Source organism: Balaenoptera physalus (assembly GCF_965194825.1).
Source record: "Balaenoptera physalus genome assembly, chromosome: 11".
NCBI classification, from domain to species: Eukaryota; Metazoa; Chordata; class Mammalia; order Artiodactyla; family Balaenopteridae; genus Balaenoptera; species Balaenoptera physalus.
Genome location: NC_138896.1, coordinates 1,579,026 through 1,599,434, shown reverse-complemented (window position 1 = coordinate 1,599,434; position 20,409 = coordinate 1,579,026). Strand labels below are relative to the sequence as shown.

Sequence of the window (20,409 nt, the reverse complement as noted above, 5' to 3'; positions counted from 1 at the left end):
CAGAACTGAGCAGGTGGGAACAGGTGTGCGAGCCTGCGCTTGGGGAGCTGCAGGTGATCTCTGGGCAGCTGTGCATGTGGCTGAGCCCCGAGGGATCTGGCCCCGCCTTGTCCTCACTTGCTGGCGTGGCCACTGAGATCCAGACACCCCTGCGACCCGAGGTGCACCTGTGCAGAACTGCCCTTTATTCTAGAATCCCAAGGAAACAGCCCTGGCCTGTCCACCCAGCCCTTCAGCTCCGCTGGGCTTCACCTGTCACCTCACTCACTGCATGCATCTCGGCAGTTCCTGCTGAGGTTTCTTTTCGCCTGCTCGCTCTAGGAATTACTGACATTCTCACTGGAATCAGTAATTTCTCTAGATTTGGGGCTCATTCCAAAAGAATACTCTGTTTTTCTTTTTGGTGTTTTGACCTTTGATTTCAGTCTTCTCCAAAGACATTCGCCTTTTGCAGCTGAAGTAGGAACTGTCTATAAAGCGTGAACAGCTTTCAACGTTGGTGGCACGTAGAGTCACGTGTGGAGCTTGAAAAAGTCTTGGCTCTTCCGTATTCAGTTTGCTGGGCTTAGGGTGGGATTTACATTTGACTGTTTGTAGAAATGATCCCAGTGATTCAAGAGCGAGCTTGAGCAGAGAACCACCCATTAAAGCAGATTGTGATAGTGACTTGAAGATGAAGCTGTTCTTTTCCTTAACACTTTCCCAATTTTTAAAAATAGTGATACGCGCTTACTATAGAAAAATTAGAAAGTTTAAGAAGGTATAAAGTATCAGGGGAAAAAAACCACCACCATAATTATACCAGTCAGAACCAATCACCGGCAGCATTATTATTGTTATTATTTTTTACTGTTTTGTCTGTTTCTAATTCGCTTCACTGCCTTTCAGCAAATGTTACTGCCTAGGGTAGGATAGGCTCTTACGGTGGCTCTGGAATTGTTCTGAAAGCTTCTGAATGTAGGAGTTAGCAAGGACGGATTGAGTATGAGGGCCTGTAGGAGGCCGTGGAGCATACCTTGGATCTCAGGAGTGAGGAAACCCCATCTTCAAGATTCCTCCTCACATGACCCACGCGGCACCTCCTCGGCCTCTGTTACAGTCGTCACAGACGTCTGCTTGTATATTTTGGTTCACATGTTAGTTGTTTGTATTGGTTTTCTATTTTGAGTGAGATTATGTAATTTAGGGGAATACATGCAAATAGGATCAGAGTTCATTAATTTTGACATGTTAAATGCAAACACTTTAAAGAAAAATTCCTGTAACGTTTGTTGAAGACTGCAATTTCAGGTACTCATATTCCATCAGTGCTCATCCTGTAGGGAGGTGTTGATACCTTTGTTCTTGGGACTGTTGCTCTTGGTCTGTTTTTCAGTTAACTTTTGTTGATGGTATACTCTACGAAAGCACTTCATTACCTTGCTTTATTAATATTTCAGTTTAATTATAACACACAGCAATGCCAGGATTTGGTTGCACTTTTATTCTTAAGCACAATTATTGTATGTAAATCTAACGCTTAGATCTGGCTGGTGGTGGCCCTGATCTCTCTGGTGTGCTGCAGCTCTGACGTATACTTGCAGAGTTTGTGGACTGCGCCCTGGGCCCCTCTGCAGAGGAGGCTCTCACTTCACAGGTTTTCTGTTATTTCTACCCGAGAAGCAGGATTTTGCACCCAAAGCCAGTCCCGAGAAAAGACAAGCACGTGGTTGGTGAGTGTGCAGAACAGGGCGAGCCCTGGGATGGCTCCTTGTCCTGGGAGGATGACGGTGGAGGGTCCCACCTGGCTGAGGGCAGGGCTCTCTGGGTTTCTCAGTGGAGACCAGTGGAAGCTTGGTCTCATGGAGACGTGGTGAAGTGTTGGAAAGTCAGATGAGCACAGGGTGGAGATCTTGGCTGCTAGTCTGGCCGGGTGTCATCTTTTAGAAATGGTCCCTTGCATGATTATTTATTTTCTCTCTCCCTCCTCGTAGTTTTCTCCTCCCCCCCATCTCTTTCTTTTTACAGTCGTCTACCCCCTCCCCCCTGCACACACGCACTTTTTCCCTAGTTCTTCAGGTGAGGCCTTAGGGCTTGGGGTGGGAGCAGCTTATCATGGGGACAGAGTTCACCTGCCCGAATGGCAGAGCTGTAGGGGCAGGACTTTTGTGGGTGGTAATTGTGCCTTAGGAGAGTTGAGAAAGCAAACAGTGGATTCTTATTTAATTAGCCCTGGAAGGGGCATTAAGGATGTTTGCAGGTCTTGGTCCAGATGGAAGCTGGCACTGGCCTGAATCCACCCCTCTCCTTTCACCCTTGAAGCATTTCCTTATTCTACCCTGTTATTGCTTTGCAATCGTTCCCTTCGGATCCCTAGCTTAGTGTGTAATTACAGGTGCTTTTCTGCTTCCTTTTTGCTGCGATATTGATCATCAGTGTTGGTCTATAGCAAACACACTGATCCGGATGCAAACCAGAAAGTCTGAGGGCTAGTGATGATTCACCACTCACCCAGAGCAGCCTGACCGGCCAGGACGCGCTGCACGAGCGAGAGCAGGCTAGGGGCAGGGCCTTCACCCGGCTTAGAGGGGCCCCTGGGAGGCTCTGGGTCCGGTTTTGGGACTTCGCGACCCGCAACAAACTTTACCCTCTGGGGACCTCGGTTTCTTAATCTATCGAATGAGGATAAGTAACCCTTAATTGCAGGGTTGTTGGCCCATAAGATAGTTTATAGTAAATGGTATGGCAGTTATAATCTGAAACACTTTAAAATGTACACACATTAAAATATATAAAGTATCCCAAACTACAGACGTACATATTTAAGATTATTGAAGCATTATCAGATGGGAAGGATAAAAATTAAGGTAATGTTAATGTCCTGTGCTCTCTGAGGTGGATAAAGTAAGCACCTGCTTTCCATTCTGGGATGTGAAAGTATGTTGCAAAAATGAATCCCTTAATTTCTGGCAGAGACAGGCTCTTAATCCAAGAAACAGTGTATAAACGCAGATGTTTAGTAATTCCCGAGATCTGATCTAACTGCTTTGCCTTTGTCTTGGCGCTTCTTGGGGGCGGAGATGTTTCCATTCTTTGGTTTTCCTCTGTATCTGGGAGGAGAGGGGACTTGGGCTGGTTTACGGCACAGAAGGATGGCGTTCGTTTTGTTTTTTATCACTTTCCTTTGACCTCCCAATTTCCAGAGGGTGGGTTCTGGGCATCTTGGTATTCAGATGAATGTTTTGTAACCCTTCAGCTTTCTTTTCCTCTTGTTTCCTGAGATTTTCGTTACAACTCTGCAGATGTTTTTGAAAAAGGGGTGAGTGAGAAAATAACTTATCAGGCTTGGGATGGGGTGATTGCTGTGCCAGCGAGAAGGGCGCTGCTGTGGGGTAAGGTGTGACCTCAAGGCACACCCACGGGCCACACGTCATGTAATGCTGGCTGTTAGCAGTGCCAGCCCTCTCTCACCAGCTTTGCAACCAGAGAGCATCTGTTTTCAGTCAGTTTGTCTTTCAGACACAGCTGGAATACTTCCAGAGCCTAAATGAACTTGATTAAAATGTTGCCTGGCTTTTTTTAATTATCTGGAGCAAAGCCCATTGTGTCTTTCCTTCTTTCAAAGAAGGGCTGTTGTTTCTTGATGGGCTTCGGCTCGGGTTCATCCCGCAAGTGTCCTCCCTCCCCCCCCAACCCCCCCCGCAGGAAGTGTTCCCCCCGCAGGCTGTGTTCCTCCCACAGGCTGTGTGCACAGGGTCCTGATGGGGCTGGGAAGGTCAGAGAAGAGGAAGAGCCACCTTGCCCTCAAGGAGCTCACTTCTTTGTATCAAAATGCCCTGAACTCAGCTGCTCACATCAAGAGACATTTTACTTATAATCTAGGTAGTACTAGGATTATGAACAGCAGCAAAAACATGCCCAGGGCTTACATGTGCCAAGCCCTGTGTGCCAAGATCTTTGCATCTTTAATCCTCGCAAGGGTACCATCGCTTCATAAGTCATTTACAAAATGATTATAAGCATAGTTTGATGTTTACTGTTTAAACATAGGGTATAACAAAGCGTTGGGGGACCTTTTTCCCACCTTATACCCCAGTAAAAGACTTAGTTCAAAAGCAAATTGGTGAAATTATATATCTCCTTTAAAATTAAACAACAAACCACAAATATAAACCTTCTCCTCATAGTAAAATACTGTATTATATACCATGCGCTATTACGTTTTATTATATAAATACTGTATTGTAGCAACATTACAGTATATTAAAAATGTACTGCAGGCCTATATTACAGGAAAACTCGTGTAACAACTCCCCGGTTCTCCTTACTCGGGAGAGTAAGGGGCGGAGTGAGGACGCCAGCGAGAAGAGGAAGCCCGGGGGGAAGGGCAGTCTTCCTAGCGATGGGGTTAGGGTGGTTGGTGGGAACGGAAGGGAGGTGGGAAGGAGGCAGAGGGCGGGGGCGGCGGGGTGCAGAGAGGCGCAGGAGGTCTTAAGCGGATTCCGAGGTGTCACAGCCCGGGCTTAGAGAAACGGGCCCCCCCCTCCCGCTGAGCTGCCCCCCAAGTACCGCTGAGGCCTGGGAGCGGCAGCCGCAACCCACCTCCCTGGGCTGGCCCTGGGCCCCCGTCGGGGTGCGCGGGGCAGGGCGCCCCCTGGGCCCCTGCGCACAGTGACAGGTGGTAAATGCTGGGCTTGGGCCCGGGGGCGCGGTGGCAGGAGGCCCCCAGCGGGGGAGGGCCGAGTTCAGGTTCTTCGAGGAGGACCGAGTGGGTGGGGTCCCGCCAGGCCGGGGCAGCTGCTGGCGGGAGGTCGAGGTGTGCCCTGGGAGCGCGTGTGCAGTGCCCTGTGGAGGGGCGCGCCTGGCCTCAGTGACCCCGTTCGTCCTCGGCAACAACGCTCCCACGTAGGAGGACAGACAGTAGCGCGTCTAAGTGAGGCAGGGTTCTTTGGGGTTTTCTTTTTTTTAACTCTTCTTGGATTACGGACCGTTTTGACTAAAGCCTGGATCTTTCTCCGCAGAAAAGCACGAGTGCAGTAAGTGCGTGCACATGTATACTTACACACTCACACACGCGCACGCACACACAGCCCTGCGGGCCTCACAGAGGCGTGCGGGCCTCCTGGAGCACATGCGTCTTCCTCTAAGTCACAGTTGGTTTCGTATGAACTTGAGCCAGTGGAGAGCAAGCTTCTCTAAAAATGTTCGCTTTTAATTTATCATAAATCTAGGAAGTACGAAATGAGATTGGCTCTTATTCACTTCACAGAGTTTAACATTAGGCGTGTATTTCCGAACCTTAAATACTATAAAATTAGAAATTAAAATTATTTCATGATATGAGTTCTTTAAAGTGGTATATATTTTCCTCTTTAAAAAAACATTTTAATCCCCGATATTTAACGTTTTCATTTATATTCTGCCTTATCCTGAAAATGATTTGAGGCAATTTTATTTGTTAGTTTAAACTTTTCATTAAGGAAATTTTCAAGGATATACTAGAGTAGAAATCATAGCAGAATGGGCCTCTACATACCTGCCGCTTAGATACAACAATTATTAGCTTGCAGCAAAATTTATTTCAGGTGTAGCCCTATATTTTTCCATGACCCCCCCGTCCCAAATTTTTAACAGTAAATTCTGGGCACATTATTGCAGCCGTATTTAGTATAGTATTTATCTGTAAATAATCCTCTTACAAAATAACTAATTTGACATTATTGTATTTAATAACTTAATGATAATTAATATAATCAGATATCTGTCAGTATTCAAATGTCCCCAGTTGTCTCATAATTGTTTTTAGTAACTTGTTTGTTTGCCCCAGGGTCCTAATAAAGTCCATGCTGATGTCTCTTAACTCTTAGAATCTCCTCCTTAAACCACTTCCCTCCTTTCCTCCCTTCTCTCCCTTCTTGCCTCCTTGTTGCTTTTCCCCCCGTCCTTCTCTCCCTTCTCCCCTCTGTCTCTGTCTCTCTCTCTCAATGTCTCTGTCTCTGCCTCTGTGTCTGTCTTCACTGTCTGTGTCTCTCTCTGTCTCTCTCTGTCTCTCTGTCACATCTCTTGGTTGAAGATACCGGGCTGTTTTCTGTGTCCTGTTTCCATAGTTTGACTTCGGCTGGTGCATTCCGTGGTGCTCTTTCTTTCATTCCTGGCATTTCCTGTGATTTGGTATTTAGGGTTAAAGGCTCGATCAAGTTCAGTCTTGGTTTGGGGGTGGGTGAGGGCAAGAGTAGCTCACACCTGGCCTTGTGTACTCCTGTCAGGAGGCGTGTACTGTCTTGTTTTTCTTCTTGTCGTGTCAGCAGCCATTGAGGGTCATCATCAAGATCCATTATTTTATTAGCGGTTGCAAAGTGGTGATAATTGACTTCTGTAATTCCTTCTTCACTGATTAGCTGAAATACTTCTAAAAAGAGAAGCTTGCAAGTATTTGGTTACCCTGAGATATAGGAAAGGCAAAACAAATAATCAATTCTTTTTCTTTATCAGTTTTTAATGCGTTCTTCCATACCATCCTCTAATGACCAACTTTTTTTTGGATCTTTATGAACTCACGGAATTAAATATTTTCTGTGTACTCCAGTCCCTGTGTCTTGTTGATGCTCCCGTGGCCTCATCTGTGGCCTGGGGAGCCTTTCCATTCGGCCTCTGCAGCCCTCGGGTGCAGCCCTGGTGGTCTCGGCTTCCGTTGCTCTCTAGGGGGACAGGCCAATCCGTGTGTTTTTCTGCTCCGAATCTGGAATCAGTTATTTTTCCAAGGAGCTCAAGGGCAGGTTTATTTTAATTTTGAAAGTCTTTAAGTAAAAAATGAACAGTCTTTACTGTGTTTATTCTGCTGCTGCTGCTGCTGCTAAAGCACTCATTTTGGTTGAACGTCCGCAGCGTCCGGAGCGTCCTGGCACCCCTTGGTCGGGCAGCCGGTGCAGTGCTTTGCACGTGATAGGGGCTGAATACATGAATACATGTTTGCCACGTTGTTGTACCGAATGTTTTTCGACCAGAAGCCCCTGAGTAGTGGTGGCTCTGTCCTTCTCCGCCTTCGAGGGTGGGTCCCGCTGCCCTCATCGGTGGCTCGGTGGCGGCGCGTGTGCCTCGTTCTGCGAGCCGGGCCTGCAGCTCCCACGTCCAGCGGCTCCGCCTCCATCTCCCCGAGCCGGCCTGTCACCCCTTCCTCTGGCCGCCTCCACAACCCCTCGCTGGCTGTCCTCCCGTGTCCCCGCGGGACGGGTCTGCTCCTGTGGGTCTGGGCGCGCTGGGACGCAGCCCCTGGCTGGTGGCCTCCGGTGGCCTCCTTGGTGGCACTGCGACCAGCCACGCCCTAGGCCTGCTCGTTCGGTGGTGCTTCTGCCCTTCCAGGCCTGCGTGGTGTCATGTGTTGTTTACCTGTGCCCCCCACCCCCCAATAATAGAATTATTTCCTGCACCTTTATGACAAAATAAATTTGTATCTTATCCGCTCTCTTTTCAAAGTGAGTTCACATCAAACTCTCGTTTAATTCCCAAAGCTGCTTTTCCAGACCGGTGGGTCTGTATTATTCTTGTTTTACGAATGAAGCAAATGGAAGGCAGAAAGCTTCCTGGGCCTCGGGTCCCCTGTTAGTACGTGACAGACTGAGGAGCAGCGGGAATCAGGACTCAGCGCTGCAGAGGTTGCCTCGGGCCGCTCCGACGGCCGCAAATCAGGGGGCTGCTCCGTGCGAAAGAGTGGAGCCACTCCTGAGTCACGGTGGTCTGAAGTGGCTTTCCTGAGAGATATTTGCTCCCTGATGTTGAACTTTTTCTTTGCATCAGGGTTTTATGATTTCTAATACGTACTGTGAACAGATATTTGCAGGGAGAGCCTGTGCTCCCTTTAGTGAGTTAAAAAATACTGGGAAATAAGGTACAGTGGGGAGTATTTTTTTTTACCTCTGTGACCCTGAGGTTCTTATGTCACCTGGAGAGGGAGTAACCTAGAGAAGAGAAATGAAAAGGACAAAAGCACACAGAAGAAATGATAGGAAAAGATGGTGCTTTTCTTTTTAAAGTTTTAAAGTGATTTAAAAAAAAAAAAACAGAACTACCTATTCAGAAAATAACTGCTCTTTTTACTTTTTAGGAAGATAACAATGTGCCCTACAGTCTGAGGTCAGAGTCTGTGTCGGGCTACACACAAGTGTAAGATTATCTTAAGGTCACTCTCAAGTAGTAAACTCAGTGTTTCTAATTTTTCAAAAAGTCAATATAACTTTTGTATACTGAAAAAGATAACTAAAAGAAAAAGAGTAAGCAGGCCCTTTCTAATGCACAGGCTACCTAGGATGTTTTCTCCAGCAGCTACACTCTTTACAGGAATTTTATAGAAACCTGAGTTCGGGATTGTGCAATTTTCAGAGAATTTGTGTGTTTAAGTTTTAACTGTATAAGGAGTATCCTGTAACTAAGATTATGTTCTAAAAATTGTTGTAATATTCTTGAAATTTTGTGCCTTTGATTTTTTCATTTCTTTTCCTGTCATACATATTCTTCGAAACCGTAGTCCTGCAAATGCTCCTGCTGAAGTAATGTTTTGTCTAAGTTTGGGAAAATTCTAAATCATTAACATGTTTGTGTGCTTGCCTCTTTAAGTCATTGAGAAAGACCTTCTTGAACTCTAACTTTCCCAAGTAGAAAATAACATTCAGGCCACTTAAGGAGTTAGTTGAGGTATTGCTATTTTATAATTAAATCCAGATGTTAAAAGAAGTTCATGTCAGAGGTAGTGTAACTTTTCTTTATCACATCACAAAATATCACATCTAGTTGACTTTTTAATCAATTGAATTACAGAGAAATTTAACACAGGTTCTAAATGAAAAACAAGTAGGTACTATGAAATTCTCCACACAATTCTACTATATTTATTTAATTGAATGAACTATAATTCAGAAGGGATGGGTTAAATTATCAGTTGTTGAAAGTTTAATTAAATTTTAGGTGACTGAACTGGGAAAAGCGGTGGGAAAGTTGCTGATGTATTATGTCTTACAAGAGTACTTAATTTTAATTCCCATTTTGGCTTACCTGACAGATTAGAAGTCTTGTTTCCAAGTGGAATAAATATTTATGGGAATTTAGAATTCTGTAGTAGTTTTCTGGACTCATTTTCACTAATGTTTTCTGATCCTGTAGCATAGAAGATTTTAATAATACTAACATGAAAAAAATTATTGTTTTTTTGCCTTACAGGTCCTTTGGGAGTTAAAAAAAATTGCCTACTGCTTTTTTGAGGGAGGAATTTCACTAAAAAGGAGCATCTTTGGGGTTTTTTTTTTAATGTTTATTTTTTTTTTTATTTATTTAGTTGCGCCGGGTCTTGGTTATGGCAGATGGGCTCCTTAGTTGTGGCAGGTGTGCTCCTTAGTTGCGTCTCGCCGGCTCCTTTGTTGTGGCATGCGAACTGTTAGTTGCGGCATGCATGTGGGATCTAGTTCCCTGACCAGGAATCGAACCTGGGCCCCCTGCATTGGGAGCGTGGAGTCTTACCCGCTGCGCCACCAGGGAAGTCCCCAAAAAGGAACATCTTTGGACATAAGCCCTACTTAAACATGTAGGACAGATAGCACTACTGTCCTGGTCTTATCTAAAGTTTAAAAGGCAAATTTGGGGATTATAGGAGAAAGAATCATTGAAAATGCTATCAGGACGCGTTGAAAATAATCATACGTTATTTGAAAAACAGATACTTGTCAAATATTCTCCCCGGGAATAAGGTAATTACTTCTTCAACAAGTGCTGGGTGGGCGTCCTCCGGGCTCTGCCCCAGGGCTAAGAACAGGCGTAGCAGCCAGAGGGAGGCTCGGCCTCAGTGGTTAAGAACCCACGTAAGGGACCTTACACAGGCACCCCCCGAACAGCTTTCCTCTGCTTCTGGGATCGCGGCGGGAGGGCAGACGTTACAGACAAGTAAACAGATAAGGCTGCTGTTAGGAAGTCATCACAGGCTTCAAAAGTGATGAGCCACGTGTGATTGGAGAGGGTGCAGGGTGGCTGAAGCACCTCCAGGTACCGTGTCCAGAGGCCAAGGCTTAGGAGGAGACTCCCTGCCCTGCCGCTTTCTGTCTGACTCTCTCTCTTCGGAGTAAGAAATCCACTGCCGGGAGGAAGCCCCCAGCTGACATCCTCTCGTGTCTCCGGGTCAGTGCTGAGCCTCATGTGCGCTCCTGACCCACGCTCGGCTCCCTCCCGGGGCTGACTTGCACTGGGAGGGATGGATAAACACGTTCGGGGTTTCGTTAGGACCCTGGGTGGTGAGCAGACCCCGGCCAGGGCCGTTTTGTGTGGCAACAGCTAAAGTGTGTTGTGCATCTCCCGTGTGCAGGCCAGGTGCTCTTGGTACCGTATGCGCATATTTTACTCACGCCTTCTCCCAGCGGCCGCGCTGGGCTGGCCCCGACCTCGAGTTCCCGCAGTGCCACCTGTGGAAGATGGGTGTGTTTCTAAGCTATTTTAGACACACTTGTTAACTAGAATGAAAAATCTAAACTGGGCAACCTTCAGTAGCTAGAAAACTCCATGTATGTGACGCTCCTTCTTTCTCTGGAGTGTGGAATGAACAATTAGTGTCTTTTTCTCCTGTGCTGTACACAGCACTGTGTCCCTCTACACGTGCCCAGGCTGCCTTGTTCAGACGTAATCAGCTCGGTTCTTGGTCGTGCTGAGCCGGGCACTCGTTCACGGAGCCCCGGTTTCATTGAAGCAGCTTGAGAATCAGTCTTAAGCCTCGTGTTAACCATTGTGATAAGTCATGTGCTGAAACCCCCAAGATAGATTTTCCCCTTAATTTAAGAATTAATGTATCCTACTTTGTCCTTTTTTAGGACCATGTACCCGATTTTCAGAGGTTTTAGTAAATGCACATGTTTGATAATGCTACATATAAGGAGTGTAAGTGGTAGAAGTTCTTCTCAGATTCATTTCTTCAGTTGTGTGTGTGTGTTCAAGCTGGTTCATACTTAAGGATTTGAGCGTGGTTTTTATTTTTTTCACTCAGCGCTCGCAAAGTCCCAGACGGCAGGTGTTGGGGCCTGCCTTTTGGAGAGGAGGCCTTGGCCGAGGACACGTGTGTGTTGTGCGGGGACTGCGCCCCTAGAGGGGAGGCTCTCAGAAGCCAGCCTGACTGAGGGACCCGCTGGAAGGGAGTCTTCAGCAGCGTCTACCCTCCAAGATGTGTTAATTCTGGGTCCCGTATGGGGCTACCAGTGCTTTTATTTTGTCTCCTAGGGATATTTAAAATAACACAAACAAACACAAACCCTGTCATATACTAATGCTGAGTATTGCCATCATTTACAATAAAGGGTAGTTAACACCAGAGTACTTAGGAAGTAACCTCTAGAGTAGAGGTTTTGTAAGAAGTCTGGGTGTTGAGCTTTGGGCTTCTCTGACCTTATCTTAAATCCTTCTTTCTTTGCAATGGCCCGGTGAACACTGACTCAGGGGCCCGCACTGCTGGGGGCAGGACCCTCATTAACAGGTACGGTGATGGAGAGCCCAAAGAGATGGCGATCTCGGCGTGATGGAGGGGGTGTCTAGAGCTGAGCTTGGGGTCTGTTCAGTCATGTCCCTGCTCTGTGCTTGGACAGAGCTGCAGGTCAGGTGAGCGTCTGTGCCACTGAGAAGGTTAGAGCGCCTGAACCCAAGGCATCCTTATTTTTCCTTAAATAAAGATGGTGATAGTGAGCAGTGCTGAGATGGAGGTTTCACGGCTTTCTTAGCATAGTCCGCTCTGCAGGCCTCAGAATTCAGTTATTTAACACAAATGTGCAAGTTTTACTTGAAGAAAATGGTAAAAAATGGTCTTTCAAAAATGTGGGCTCTCAAATTACCACATGTTGGGCATGTTATTTTCCAAAGTGCTTTCACTTCCCTTTGGGAATTTCAGTGGCACTGAGCTCGTCCACAGTCTGAGTGTTTTGAACAACCACGTGGACAGTTCCCTGTGAGCATTTAAGATGCGTGGGCTGAGCAGGACCTCTTTGAGGCCCTGCAAAGTGGTGAGGGAAGTATAAGGAGATATATATCTATCTCTCTCTCTATATATAGATAGATATATATATATGCTCTTAACTTCTTGGTTCCCGAGGTGCTATTTTAGAGAAATGATCTCAGTTTTTCCGACCCAGAGGAATTCACTTGTGTAACCCCTTAGTCCTTAAGAAAATTGCTCTGGCAGTGTTCATATTCCCAGTTTTCCCAGGATAACCTTCAAATGGGAAGGCCTTCCATGGCGGAAGAGAAGGAGGGGTCTAATAGGAGAACCATGTTTATTTTTTTTTTATTTAATGGTGGTGTGTAAGTTGCTCTCATGGATGGTGTTCATTCCTTCAACAAATATTTGTTGAGCATCTTCTAGGAACAAAAGACTTCTAGAAGCAATGTAGATAAATAAGCTAATGGGCAATTTGATACAAATTTTCTAAGTTTGATTACAGTTCCAAACTTTGTATAACCTCAATATTTTGTTTTCACTGTGGCATAGACAGCCAGTTAGTTGATTACTATTCTTCTCTTCTTCCTTATAAACACATCTCCTGTGTTATTTGGATCAGCTCTGTGCTTGGTTAAAAGATGGCATTTTCCAGCTTCCTTAGAGTCACTCTGACTCTGTACTGAATTCTGGCCAAGGAATGTAAGTGGAAATGCTTTGTGGGACTTGGAAGGGCTGCTTAAAAGGAGTTGGGAGAAGTGCCCCCTAGCCTTCACCTTCCTCTTTCCTGCTACCTGGTTTGTGGATGTGATGTCTGGAGCTCCAACAGTAGAAAGGTAGAAGGAGCCTAGCTCCCCAATTATTGTTGACCTAGTAATCCACAGCCACACCATCCCTGGACTGACTACTGTCAGACTTTTTTTATGTGACATGTGTTAGGTTTTAACTTACATGCAGCTGCAACTAATTTTGAGTAACTTAGGTTTTCATGGTCCTCCTCAACTTCAGTGGCATTATTGTGAACATCACACTGAGCAGATTTCTGGGGGTTCACCAATGTGCTTATCCTATCTTCATGGCCCCTGGAAGCAGCCATCCCAGATTGCAAGTAAGGAAATCCTCAGATTAAGGAAGATTAATTGCACTGTTCCTGAACAAATATGCCTGGAAAATCTTTACACGGAGGTTCTCGAAGTATGCTCACCAGATTAGCAGCAGTGGCATCAACTGGGAATTTGTCTGTAATCTCCAGGCCACACGCTAGACCTTCTGAATGGAACTCTGGAGGGAGGGGTCCAGCAATCTGTGTTTTAATGAGTGATTCAGATACAGATGAAAGTTTGAGAACCATTGCTTTATGGTCTGCATCTTGTCACTCAGACAAAGTAGCATGCATATGAGGTTGGGTGGGCGACAGTGGGCTGGTTGGGTCTGAAGTTGATGTAATGGCCATTTGGATTCTGCTCAAGTTGTTTTCCCTTGTCTACTATGGAATTGACAAAGGGGCCCTTAAAGAGATGCATGAGTTCATGCAAGAGATAAGTATGGCCAAGCTTCTGGTGCCTTCCAGTGCTCCCCAGGGGCACCCCTGGGGTTTGCCGTCCAGTGCAGCCACCTGCGGTAAGACCCCAGAGCCACCCAGGGGCAGAGGAAACAGCACTTTGAATGGGATGTCTGATTTCAGATTTGAATATCTGTGCTTTTTGTTATGTTCTCTGTTCTACTATCAAAGTATTTCAATGAAAAATGGACAAATTGCTTGGAAAAAACTATCTGTGAAAACTGACACATGATGAAACAGAGCACATCATGGTAGTATATCTATTAAGAAAATCGATGGTATTATCAAAACCCTTCTCTCTCTCACACACATGCAGAAGCCCTGCAAAACAAACAAAAGGCCCTCAGGGCTTGGACACAACAGTGAAAAGGCGTCAGCCATGTAGCGATCTGGGGGAGCAGATCGCAGGAGGTGCGAGCGGCAGGTGCTCAGGCTCTGGTGTCAGAGCTCCCTGGCGAGGCCTCTGATGTGTCCAGAGATCACGTCGTTCAGAACGTATTAGAACTTGGCAGAGTGTTTGGGTTTTATCCTTATGAAACTGGAAACAAACAGAGGGTGTCAACCAGAAGAGTGTTATGGTCTGATTTGAGAGTCGACAAGCCTCTTTCTGGCTGCTGCGTGGAGGGTGGACGGTAGAGGGCAGCAGCGGGAGAAGGGAGATCAGCTGGATGCCCTTGGGATGGTTTGGACACAAGGAGATTGTGACTCGGGTGGGAAGGCATGGTGAGAAGAGGTCAGATTTGGAATGTATTTTGGAGGCAGAACGTGTGGGGTTTTCTACAGGATTGGACTTGAGGAGATGGCCTTTTCAGTGAGGAAGTTTTATATGCAACTAATGGTGTCTTGAGCAGAGGATGAGGAGTCTCGCGCCTTAGACCACAGACTGTGCTGCTTGGTGTGGGGTGCGTCAGCTCTGCCACTTCTTGTCAGCGTGACTCTGGCCAGCTCATGCTGGATCTTCAACTTCCTCATTTGCAAAGTGGAGATCTGTCTACCTTGGAGATTACTTGGAGAATTAAGTGAGAAAATGTATGTTCAAGTGTTGAGAATAATACCTGTCAGATAGTAAATGGTCAGTACATATCAGTCGTTACTATTTTCCTTTGTAAAACTTTTCACATAAAAAATGTCAGTGTTAGGAAAAACTTTGTCAAGACACACATACTGTAGATTGATTTTTGTTATGGAAACAATGGTTATCTTAGCCTTTGGCCTTGAAGTAAGTGTAGGAGAGAGCCTACAGACGGCTCCTGATGCACGAGGGGCGGGGCTGAGGAGGAGTGCTGTGGCCAAGCGGTGGACCCAAGTGCTTTGCCACGTGTTCTCAGTGACGTAACGACAGATGATGTGATGATCCCTGGTTTTCTCGCTGGGTCCCACACCGGCAGCACAGACACTACCCCTCCTGCATCAGGCCAACAAAGGTGATGGGGTAATGGCCTCTGTAATAGTTAGACACTAGTTAACGTCCGTGGCCTGGTGATAGGAACTTCATACGTGATGTATACTTGGCACCACTGAAACAAAGACAACCCGAGGCACTGGTCTCGTCACTGCCCAAAACAGCTTTCTTTAGGGACGCGTGTCACCGAAGTAAGGACGTTTGAAAGTCAGGTTGTTCAGAGATACCTCAGCCTCACCTCAGGCGAAACCAAACCCTTGCCCCACCTCCCTTCTTACGAAAAATGTTAAATGCTGATATATTTTGGTCCATGCTGATATTATCTTACTGGTAATTTTTATTTGTTCAAAATGCATTAGTTTTCCTAAAAAATCATGTGACCATTTCTTGTACTGCTGTGAAGATGTTTCCCCCGCCTTACCCCCCACCTTCCATCCTCCACCTAAAAGGGCCACTGAAAGTCGTCTGTCAAAATGTACCGTCGAGGAAGAAAACATTGGGATCTACCTTAACTACATACATTACTTTGGTATACCAGTTAGGCACTATGTAAAAAACACAGAGAATTCATTTTAGAGTCAACCACTTTCTCTAAACCATTACAGGAAATAGTGGAGGGACGTTTTAAAAGTCATTTAAAAAAATATTGACACATGAAACAAAAATTGCAGCCTAAGTGTCACAGCGGTACACACACAAGGCTTCCACGGTGGGACTACTGGACTGTGTCTAAGAAACTTGGCATTGTGTCTACGAGTAGGTCAATAACAGGAACTCCATCATAAATGCCCTGGTTTCCTGCTGGTGTCGGCCTCCCCACGGCCGCCTTGCGCTGGCAGGAGCACACGTTTGAATAACAGCTGGCAGCAAAGCCTGACAGGGAAGCCTGTATTATTTTTAAATTGGGGAATTGTTTTTCAGAAATCTCTTTTCTTACATATTCTTTTCCAATTTTACCATCATTTTTCATTTCAAAATTGAGTAAATGTCCTCAAAGTGACAGGAAAGACTGCATTGAATCAATAAATGGAACTCCCTCCAGCCCCCCGGCGGCCTCAAATAACTTGAGCACATAAGCATCGGCCTTTTATTAATTGGACAGGGCTTCAAAAATGAGGAAAAGTAATTTATGTTGGCAATTTGATTAACAGGCTTCCTATGAACACACATTCCTATAAAACTAACAAGTATGAACCATTCAAGACACACCAAGAAAAGTTCTTAGAAACCTTTCAGATGAAAAGGCAGCAGAATAATCCAGGCAGAGGGGGTGCACAGCCCCCATCCAGGGCCTTTGCTAATGGCTCAGGCTGACTTTCTGTAGAACCTGTCAAGTAGAGAGGACTGGGACGGCCTCTCCAGGCCTGTGCCCACGATCTGGGACCTTCTGTATTTCCTCCTCTGCTTCAGGCACTGTCCACTGTGGTCCAGAGCCAAGGGCCCAGCTCATCTTTATCGGAGTGAGAGGAATTTCAGGTCAGAAGCAGTGTATTCTGTCGAGATAAACCACAGCACACTTGGTGCCATGTTAAATTCAGTCACTCCTCTGGGCCTCCCTTCCTTTGCCAGGATGCAGGTCACAGTCTAGTCTCTGAGCCTGTGGGCCGTCAGGACTGTTCCCCCTTACCTGGTTTTCATGAGTCAACTCCATTCCCAAACGTGCATCCGGCCCCCTGCTCCCAGTTAAAGGGCACAGAGAGAAGTACGACATCGTCAAAAAAACATTTGAGTTGAAATCAGACACTCAGGCACACCAATGTCAGAGAAAATTTTATCTGTCAAAGGCAGAGAGAGAGTTAAAAACACAAAGTAAATTAGGCTAAATATTTATACCATTATGACAAATAAAAAATGAACAGTATAGGATTATAAAGTCTTTTGTATGATGAAATAGGAAATTGCATTTTAAAATTGCATTTTTGAATATGTCCAATATTGAAATTGCATTTCAAATGAATAGATTGTTAGAAATTAGAGACTCAGCTTTATGAATAAGGACACTGCGTTCTCTCTCTGGGGTAGCAGGGGCAGGTGTTTGCCTCACCTGAATTGTCGACGTCTGTTTCTTGCCATCCTGATGAAGAGTGGTCTTAGGGGTGGGCTCGGGGCACCTCGTGAACTAGTGGGACTCTGCTGGTTAGGCCCCGTGATCTCTGCTGCGTGTATTCCAGACACCAGGACGTGCACAGTGCTTGCTTCTTCTCGAACTTGGTGAGAAATCTGATGTGGTGTTGAAGTTTCAACACTTCTCACCTCTTCCAGTTTCACAGTCATAACTTTCTGATCCTGTAAAATACCTTATCTCAGGAAAATAAAAATCCCCTTTCTCAGTTCTGTCTGCAGCTCTACTTTTCTTTATTGCTCGATTCCCTCGTTCTCTGTTTCTAATCCAGTGATCTCTGGGGCATGATTAAAAATTATTGATATAACCTTGGACCTCCCAGTCATTGAAGAGTCCTAGCGTGCTTTCACATTGTAGAAAAGGAAAATAAACAGATTGAAAGCTGTGTCACTGAAGGAGAAACAAAGTACATCAGTTTAGAGCAGGGCCCGCAAAGCCTCTCAGTATTTTGGACACATTTCACTTCCTAACAAGTACTTTTTCCTGCTATGAGGCGCGGGCAGTGAGGGGACAGCTGTTGATAAGGTAGCCCCTCCTTGAGGAGACGTGGAGTCCTGGGGGTCGCGTGGATTTGTACACGCGTGTGCGTGTGTCCACGTGCCCGATTGCCGGTCGTGGTCAAGGGAGATGGCCGTCCGGCACCTGGTCAAGGCCTGCCTTCTCTGTCCCTTCCGCCAGCAGGCTCACCTCACCCTCCTCCTCACCTGCCCTGGGCGCCGTGCACTGCTTCCTTGCCCCACGTGGGGCGGGAATGACCGAGAGCTGGGATCTGAACCCAGACCTTCTGACTAATGCTCCCATCCTCCCACTGATACCCTTGTCGTTTCCTAGTGGTGATTTCTTAAAGAGTGACTGAAGGGCTGGCACTCGAATCTCCCCTTCGGCCCTGCAGACTGGGAGAGGCTCAGGAGGGCTGGCCTCTTCGGGAGTGTTTCCCTGGTCGCCCCGCCTTGCTGCGGCCTCCTAGGGACGCAGGGCCCGTGTTCCTCGCAGTGTGGTTTATTTCACGGCAGCCTGGACTTGGGAAGCTTTGAAAATGGAAGCCATTTTATCTTGTTAGAGCCTTCCAAGGAAGTGAGGCCCTTTGATTTGCGCCGAGGAAGACGTCCTGTGACAGTGTCCTGAGCCTCCCTTGTTGATGTGTTCACGGCGAGGCCAGACCTCTCCAGCCGCGGGCGCCCCTGTGAAGGCGGACGGCGCAGGACCAGGCAGGCCTTTGACGGGAAGTGTGGTCACTTTTATAGACCTGACCATTGACGTGGTCGAGGTTAGCAGCTTACTCAGGACCACACAAGGAGCCTGGAGAAACAGCTGGCAAAGGAGCCTCCGCCTTCCAGCCAAGTTCTTTTCCCAAAACTATCCACCTTCCTCAGGAAGCTAGTCTTTTTATAGCAGCCTAGCCTCCACCAAGAACCTGGGCAGGAGGGTGAACCAGAGGCGTCCTCGGAGAGCTTCTGTCCCTTCCGTGTTTCCACTGGGCGAGCTGTGGCCTTCAACCATGGGGATGAGGCAGGAGTGCGGGGCGCTCTGACAGGGGGTTCCTAGTGCCCTTCCCAGTAGAATCGGCCGTGGCAGCAGCGGCCGGGATGCCCTTTAGCTCCTAGGCTTTTCTGTTTTAAGATGGACGTGTTGCTTTTATAAAAATTTGAGCACCTTAAGGATCTCTTTGGGAATTCTTTTGGTGGACGTAATTTAATGTCAGGCAGGGACATAAAGATTGACATTTTGCAACTTTCCTCTTATTGACAGATTCTACCTCTTTAACTTTTTTCTGGGTTTCTTTATCCTTGTCTCTGAGCACCTCTTGCCGCCTTGCTGGCAGTTAAGACTGTCCTGTTAGGAGTACGTTTGCTCTGTTCTGAGCTGCCCAGACCCAGGCAAGAGGTCAGTAAACCACAGGCAGGCCTCTGTGTGATCCGCAGTGACTTTGAATTTGTTTTGGATTCAACACGCAGTGTAGGCATCACTGCTGAAAAGACATGAAAACAGTGACAGAGACCTGCCATGGTGGATTTTCAGCAGTGGGCTGCATGCCTGGCGACAGTTCCTTGTATGAAGTGCTTCTTGGTGGAGTGACAACCGAGAGTGCTCCTGACTTCTGGTGAGTGTAAGTTCTCTTTGGTCTTGGCACCAGCAGTGAGACAGAACGCGAGTGCAGTTCGAGGGCGTGTGCGCGGCACCAGGTGCTTCCCGGTGCAGTGAGGGGAGCGAGCCACCAGGCGCCTCCCGGTGCAGTGAGGGCAGCGAGCCACCGGGCGCCTCCCGGTGCAGTGAGGGCAGCGAGCCACCGGGCGCCCCCCGGTGCAGTGAGGGCAGCGAGCCACCGGGCGCCCCCCGGTGCAGTGAGGGCAGCGAGCCACCGGGCGCCCCCCGGTGCAGTGAGGGCAGCGAGCCACCGGGCGCCCCCCGGTGCAGTGAGGGCAGCCAGCCACCGGGCGCCCCCCGGTGCAGTGAGGGCAGCGAGCCACCGGGCGCCCCCCGGTGCAGTGAGGGCAGCCAGCCACCGGGCGCCCCCCGGTGCAGTGAGGGCAGCCAGCCACCGGGCGCCCCCCGGTGCAGTGAGGGCAGCCAGCCACCGGGCGCCCCCCGGTGCAGTGAGGGCAGCCAGCCACCGGGCGCCCCCCGGTGCAGTGAGGGCAGCCAGCCACCGGGCGCCCCCCGGTGCAGTGAGGGCAGCCAGCCACCGGGCGCCCCCCGGTGCAGTGAGGGCAGCCAGCCACCGGGCGCCCCCCGGTGCAGTGAGGGCAGCCAGCCACCGGGCGCCTCCCGGTGCAGTGAGGGCAGCCAGCCACCGGGTGCCTCCCGGTGCAGTGAGGGCAGCGAGCCACCGGGCGCCTCCCGGTGCAGTGAGGGCAGCCAGCCACCAGGTGGCTCAAGTCTGGTAGCGTCTGCATTTTCAGTCCGTGAGGATTACTCTGTTTCGCAGCTGTTTTCACTTCAGAGAGACCAGTTCATAAAAACCATTCTGAGAATTGATTTTTTTTTTAACACAATCTTAGAATGTTAAGGCAGAAGATTGCCTTTTTAAATGTGTCACTGACTAGTATTTACAAGTTTTTGGACCCGTATACTGTGTTTTGTTTAGATTTATATAAAAGCATGAACATTATTTACCTTTTTGGCTGAAGTTAAGTCCCCCCAAATTGTCATTTTAGAATGTTATGATAATTTATATGTTTATTTTGACATACTTTCCATAGTTACAAATAAAATTAATAGATATAGAAATTTATACTGTCAGCATGGTTCATATTGTTTTGTTTTATGCTTCTGTTCTTTGGAAAATGAAGAGATACACAGTACCTAAAAAATCAACACGTAATTTTTGTGGACTTATTATTTCCCAAGAAGAATTTAAAAACCTACTTTATTCCATGAGAAGGAATTTACTCTGT

The 20,409-nt window shown here is 47.3% G+C and overlaps 1 protein-coding gene across 3 annotated transcripts in view; it reads left to right on the top strand.

Moving 5' to 3' along the window:
- The window catches only part of GMDS (GDP-mannose 4,6-dehydratase), a 484,495-nt gene that overhangs the window by 14,827 nt on the left and 449,259 nt on the right, over nucleotides 1-20,409 (top strand). The window lies entirely within an intron of this gene.